Source organism: Malaclemys terrapin, chromosome 2 (assembly GCF_027887155.1).
Source record: "Malaclemys terrapin pileata isolate rMalTer1 chromosome 2, rMalTer1.hap1, whole genome shotgun sequence".
Lineage (NCBI taxonomy): Eukaryota > Metazoa > Chordata > Testudines > Emydidae > Malaclemys > Malaclemys terrapin.
Genome location: NC_071506.1, coordinates 195,333,641 through 195,340,823, shown reverse-complemented (window position 1 = coordinate 195,340,823; position 7,183 = coordinate 195,333,641). Strand labels below are relative to the sequence as shown.

The 7,183-nt window shown below is 42.1% G+C and overlaps 1 protein-coding gene across 1 annotated transcript in view; it reads left to right on the top strand.

Annotated features, from left to right (window-relative positions):
• The first annotated feature begins 1,073 nt into the window (after nucleotides 1-1,073).
• The window catches only part of RALA (RAS like proto-oncogene A), a 49,716-nt gene continuing 43,606 nt past the window's right edge, over nucleotides 1,074-7,183 (top strand). Inside the window, exon 1 of the mRNA XM_054019206.1 lies at nucleotides 1,074-1,299. The gene's annotated coding sequence lies outside the window, so the exon portion shown is untranslated. The remainder of the gene's footprint in view (nucleotides 1,300-7,183) is intronic.

Genomic DNA, 7,183 nt, shown 5'->3' with positions numbered 1-7,183 from the left:
TCAGGTGTTAATACTTGTATTATTATATAATACATGCCAATTATTACCACTTCACAGATGTGATAATTATTATTTGTCTCTAATTAATTCGTGATATAGTCTGAAACCTTTAATAAAATTGAGATAAAAATAATTTAAAAACATACACAAAAATATGAAATTTGGGGCTCAAATTATACTTAGCAGTAGAGTGCACTCCCACCAGAGTTTGGGCAGAAAACCCTTTTGTGCAATTTAAATGATTCAGAAGTTGAAAGTTAGATTGGGGTGGGCAGAAAGTGTGGAACTTTGCTGATGCTCACCCACAGTAGTTTTTATATCCTGTTGAAAATATCAGGGGAAAATGAATTAATAACAGTGACATTACAACATGATACAATTATATTCCAGAAAAAAGAACAGGAGTACTTGTCTGGCACCTTAGAGACTAACAAATTTATTTGAACATCAAATTATGCTCAAATAAATTTGTTAGTCTCTAAGGTGCCACATGTACTCCTGTTCTTTTTGCGGATACAGACTAACACGGCTGCTACCCTGAAACCTGTCATTATATTCCAGAGTTAATGCTGCATTGAGCTGAATGGGGGCAGTCCACAAACTGTGGAGGGCTAGTTCGACAATCTGTCTGCAGAGCCAGGAAGGCAGCACTGAACTGGGGCATTTTTCTTTGCAAGAATTTATTAAAAGGCTGAAAACATTTTTTGGGGAGAGAGAGAGGAAGGGAGATGTGCGATTTCCTCCCATGCTTTCCTCTCACCCCACAGTTCAGCGTATAGGGCGAGAGTGTAAACACAAGCCACGCCCCTCCACTTCACAGCCACGCCCCTAGTCCCCCCATACACTGGGTGCGCTCCCTTCTTCCCAGCCCCTCCCAAACCCCGCCCCCGCCAAGCAGAATTAGCTCCTCCCCTTTCGTTCCGAGCCCCCTACTGAAGCCCCGCCCCTCACATAGCCCCGCCCCTCCGTTCCAGCCTATTAGAGGCCGCGGCCTCACAGCTTATAGCACTAAGCGCTGTTGCCCCGTTTTCCCCGGAAGTCGCTGCCTGCCTGGCTCCGCCCCTACTCGGAAGCAGGTTCCACCCGGGCCCGGCCGGCCCCCGGAAGCAGCCGTGTGTGGCGGGTGCTGCTCTCAGCCCTGCGCGGAGCCAGAGTCTCTCCGCAGCTGGGCGGACGCTTCCCCCGCCCCCCTCAGCCCAGCGCGAAGCCGTCTCTGAGCGCGGCGGCGGCCGGAGGAGGCGGCGGTGGGCGCGAGACCCCCCCCCCAGAAGAGCCGCCGCCACCACCACAGCCGGGCAGGTGAGTCCGGGCGGCGAGGGGGGGCGGCACCGCCCTGTGGCTGCCCCCCCCACACACAGCGGGGAGGGCTTGGTGACCCCGGGTAACTCGCTCCGGGGCTTCATCCCGCGCGGCCCCTCCCCGGAGACTCTGGCTGCGGCGCCTCAGGCGGTTCCCCCCCAGTCCCAGCCCGCTTGTGCCAGTGGGGCTGGGTGGGTCGGTGCCTCCTGCAGGGCGAGACCTGAAATTCCCGTCCCCTGAAGGTTAAAAGCTTCCCGCCGCTGGCGCCCTGCTCCTCCCTTCCCGGGGCCGGTCCCGCTACCCGCTGCGGCCGTGTCCGGCGCTGGCGCTGCCCCTACTGGGAAGGCTCATTCATTCCCGCCGGTCGTCTCTCATTTGCCGTCCGGAGCTGGGCGCTCCCTGGCCAGCCTTGGCGTGAACGTGCCGGGCCGTCCGCTGCGGGAATGGGTGGGACCTTGTCCCAGAAACTCCTATCATTCATCTTGTTAGTTTGGCGTGTGAGTGTACTCGGAGGAGGCTGGAAATGAGTTGCCTGAAATCATGGGTATTTGCTGTAATGTTTTAATAGTTTGATTCACTCGTTTTTAAAATGGCTTTAAGCCAAGCTTTTATTTGTAGATCAGCCACCTAGGTTACTCAAGTTTTATTGTTCTAGTGTTTAAACAGCGGCCCATACCTCTGCTCTAACAATGGCGAGCGCCTATTTTATCTATGTAGGAATGGTTTTTTGGTTTGTTCTAAGTGTACTTCTGATGCAGTGTTAATTGTTTTCTAATATCTAGTCTTGACTTCAAAAAATGACTGAGATCTGTGAGAGCAACTAAATTCTTAGGGTATTGTGTTCATCATCTTCTTAGGCTGTATTTAGGAGCCGTTTACTGCAAAAACTTAATTGCCAGTGGTTCTTTTGTGTGGTAGTTCATGTTGTATTACTCTTAATCTCCTTGGACTTAATTATAATGTCCTGCATAACAAAAATCATAGGAAGGAATACTAAGTAGGTATATTAATGCGTTTTCTAAATTCCTAAAACTTTACATTTACGTTTGCTGGATTAGGCTAGTAATGATTCAGTCTTGTATCTATATATAGCCTTGCATGTATTTGAGAACTGATTTGCATAACTTCAGCCAAAAATACTGAGATTTTTATTTTATATGTGAATCCCTGCAGAAATCCAATTCCAACAGCTTTGTAGTCCATGATTTACTGATCGGGGATACATTCACTGTAGTGATCAAGTGTGCTAAGTGTGGGGGAGTTGGATGTACGTTAACCAACTCTGATGCTGAGCACTGCTTCTTTTACTATAATATCCTGGTTTGCATGCAAGAATATGCATGTGTAGCAGTAGCATTGAAATGCATTGGCAGGGATTGATCCACATTTATAGCTTCTGAGTTGGAAGCTACCTCAATTTCATCATATCTCAGAATTTCTTTTCAACCAGGAAAATGATTACAGCAGGTGATGCCTTCACAAGAGGGTTGGGTAATATACAGCCCCTCCAATAGTCCTCTTTATACGGTGCTCAACATCAGTAGAAATGTTCACATCTGGCTTTCTGTACAAACATGTCAATCTAGCAGCCAAATGTGCTGTTAATATTTCTAGCTCTGTTTCCACAGCAACATTTCACATCTAGGTTTTTTAAATCTGGCTGTGTGGGGTTAATCAAGGTTGAAATGCAAAGAGGGGTTTATCCAGAACAGTGAATTGCTTAATTTCAGGAGGAAAATGGTGGCTGAAAGAAATGCAGATACTACAGTAGTTTAACAAGGGCTATCATTAGACTGACTTTTTTTAATCTATCATTAAAAGAAATGTAGATTTCTCTCCCCTTCCCCATTTCATTCATTCATTGAACAGGAGGCACCTCAACAAATTTATATTAAACTTCTGCAAAAGTCTGAGTAGTTCTAATAGAATGAGGAAATAGCTCTAATAGAATGAGGAAATATTGAGACTCCTGAGGATTTCCTTCTGGAAGTTTAACACATAGTCACAAGAGTGAAATATGAAGGAAAATTTCGGTTAAAGGTATCAATTTCCACCCTTTAGATTACTTTAGAAATATGTATTATCAGTGTTCAGGGCTTCTGTTTTCTGTCCCCCATTTTTATAGGGACAAATAATAGTGACTACCTCCCACTCCTAAAAAATAAAACACCTAGCAAACAGAGCCAGTGGTAGAGTGAAATAACTGGATTATGCAAGACAAAACACTGAATTCTATTATTGACTCATCTGAGCTTGCTTTCAGTCAGCTTGGGTTCTGCCTAATTGGGGAAAAGGATTCAGTTTCATGGTGCACCAATATGTCTTAAGAACTAGATATGTTTCAACAATGTCCACAAATAACAGATGAGAAGTTAACTGTCTCTTTAATAAAAGAACCAATGCTGTTGCTTTGCTTTTTCCTTCACAAGAGATTTTGTCATCCACATGTCCAGTTTCACCAACTGAAGCAGCATTGGAGAGAGAACGATAAACCTAAGATGACTGTCACAAGCACATCTAATCATTTCATATGGTGTCACTATGCATAAACTCTATGGGGAATAAGAGGCAAGACCTCTTCATGGGGACATATGTACAAATAAACCTCTCACAAAATGGGAGGGGGTGGGGAGAAAGTAATGATGGATAAAATCTATTAAGGAAAGGCAAGAGGAGCAACTAGGTGTTAGAAGAGATTGGAGATGGCTACAGCCCAAATTTTGCTTAAGTATTTATGTTCACTGCCATAAGAACAGGTTGTTTTTAACGCCTCCTTGGTCTTCTGCTAGGTGTACTGCACTCAACATCCCTGAATATGTTCTTAAATATGAAAATGCCCCCTCAGTTGACTAAAATAACTTGGAAGACATGGGGTGCATTACATTTTCATGTATGTGATTGTCTTTAAACATGTTACATGTTAGATATAAAATGTAAGAAATTACTGCTGGTGCAAAGGGCTGTTAGAAACTGAGGCATGACAAACTAAAACTGAGGATTTAGCATGTTATGCTGTCATATGTGCTGAAAGTTGCTTATGAGGACCTTTTTGGCAACTTTCAGCATTCTTTTTCAGCAACCTCAGAATTCTAACAGAGGAAGTGATGAGCACAAAAATACAAAATTTAGTATAGAATCAATTAGTGACTGCTAACTTGGCAAAAGAGAAACTTTGGAATTTGGTCTGGGATAAGTAACTGTTAACACATATCTAAAGAGCATCTACTAGCCAGCAAACTTGTATACTAATTCATGTGTTGATGGCAGACTTCTAGTACACCTCTAGTTCTCAGTGTCAAGCTATTAATTTGCTTTTAAAAAATTATTTTAAACCACATCAATTGGCTACACTATAGCCAATATAATAGCCTACTCAATATTATGGAAGTATAATTATGTTGCATGTTTAGGTGGTGTATCACTTCTCCAAACTTAGGTTTCAGTGACAATATATTAACCAGAACAAAGGAAACTTGCATAACATTGTGGCAGATTTACTAAATGTAAATTGATAGCTTCCCCAAAACATCTCATACATTCTGATTTTCTTTGCTAGAATAATTAGCTATTTCATGATTACTCTGGCTCTTGGGGGCTTGGGGAAAATCTACTCTTGGTAAGTAGGAAAGTCTCATAAGCAAGTACTATTGGCTGCAGTCTAAATTTTCACTTAAATGTTTCTAGCCCGTTGGCGGAGAGAGAGGGGTAGAGGAGGGAAACCATAGCCTCTCTGGGGCTAACAGCTGGCTTATGCCTTTTACCACTGCTTCTGACTTTCCATAAGCTACAAAAGTGAACTGATCAGAGACGAGTTACTTTTCAGTTTCTCAAATCTCTGTGGCAGCAGTGAAACTGACAACAATAAAGTCAGTTTTGTACTGCAGAGTCTTGCAAAAGCTCAGAATAACAGCAGAAGCAGGTGTTGTGAATGAAAATCTCAAAAATGAAGTCAGGTGGGGGGGAATAGAATGTAAAATCAGCACTGCCTTTTTGTGGCATTAGATGTTGTAAAGAGGGTTGGTTGCATCTGTTTTTGATCAACTATTTTATAGTTAACAACAAACACGCTTTATATATATATATATATATATATATATATATATATATATATATATAAATACCAGTAGAATTCACAGGAGATATCTTGCTCCCTGAACAGTCCTAGAGATCAGGTTTCTATTTAACTTTTAAATAAAACTTATTATGTGACAATTATGGAATTATGAAGGTTGCTGGTAGTGGCCTTATAGGTGGGGTTGCAAATGGAGGGTATAAAATGGCACATAGGGTTTAAAATGGAATATAAATACTATTAACAAGATAATCTGTTTTATTCTTCTAAATTGCAGGGGTGTAGTGGTAACTTGACTGGCAGGCATAAGCGTCAAGTATGCTTTTAAAGCATTGGTATTTGTTTCACTTACATTTTGCTGAGGGAAATGATGTAGATAATTTTTCTGCACTGCTAATCTCAATCTCTGATTATGATTCTAGTCTTCAGCTCCTTGAGACTATCCACCTAAAAACCCCACATGTGCTCTTAACCATATAGGCAGAGACATGTATTCAAATAAATATTGACAGGGAGAACATAAGAATGGTCATAATGGGTCAGACCAAAGGTCCATCCAGCCCAGTATCCTGTCTGCTGACAGTGGCCAATGCCAGGTGCCCCAGAGGGAGTGAACCTAACAGGTAATGATCAAGTGATCTCTCTCCTGCCATCCATTGTCCCACTCTGACAAACAGAGGCTAGGGACACCATTCCTTACCTATCCCGGCTAATAGCCATTAATGAGCTTAACCTCCATGAATTTATCTAGTTCTTTTTAAACTCTTCTATACTCCTAGCCTTCACAACCTCCTCAGGCAAGGAGTTCTACAGGTTGACTGTGCGCTGTGTGAAGAACTTCCTTTTATTTGTTTTAAACCTGCTGCCCATTAATTTCATTTGGTGGCCCCTAGTTCTTATGGGAACAAATAAATAACTTTTCCTTATTTACTTTCTCCACACCACTCAGAGGTATATAAAATCATATCATCTCTCCTCTTCTCTCCCCATCTCCTTTTTTCCAAGCTGAGAAGTCCTAACCTCTCTAATCTCTCCTCATATGGGACCTGTTCCAAACTCCTAATCATTTTAGTTGCCCTTCTCTGAACCTTTTCTAATGCCAGTATCTTTTTTGAGATGAGGAGGCCACATCTGTATGTAGTATTCAAGATGTGGGCGTACCATGGATTTATATAAGGGCAATAATATATTCTGTCTTATTCTCCATTCCTTTTTTAATGCTTCCTAACATCCTGTTTGCTTTTTTGACTGCCGCAGCACACTGCGTGGATGTCTTCGGAGAACTATCCATGATGACTCCAAGATCTTTCCTGATTAGTTGTAGCTAAATTAGCCCCCATCAAATTGTATGTATAGTTGGGGTTTTTTCCAGTGTACATTATTTTATGTTTATCCACATTAAATTTCATTTGCCATTTTGGGGCCCAATCACTTAGTTTTCTGAGATCTTTTTGAAGTTCTTCAGTCTGCTTTGGTCTTAACTATCTTGAGCAGTTTAGTATCATCTGCAAACTTTTCCACCTCACTTTTTACCCCTTTCTCCAAATTATTTATGAATAAGTTGAATAGGATTGGCCCTAGGACTGACCCTTGGGGAACACTACTGGTTATTCCTCTCCATTCTGAAAATTTACCATTTATTCCTACCTTTTGTTCCCTGTCTTTTTAACCAGTTCTCAATCCATGAAAGGATCTTCCCTCTTATCCCATGACAGCTTAATTTATGTAAGAGCCTTTGGTGAGGGATCTTGTCAAAGGCTTTCTGGAAATCGAAGTACACTATGTCCACTGGATTCCCTTTGTCCACATGTT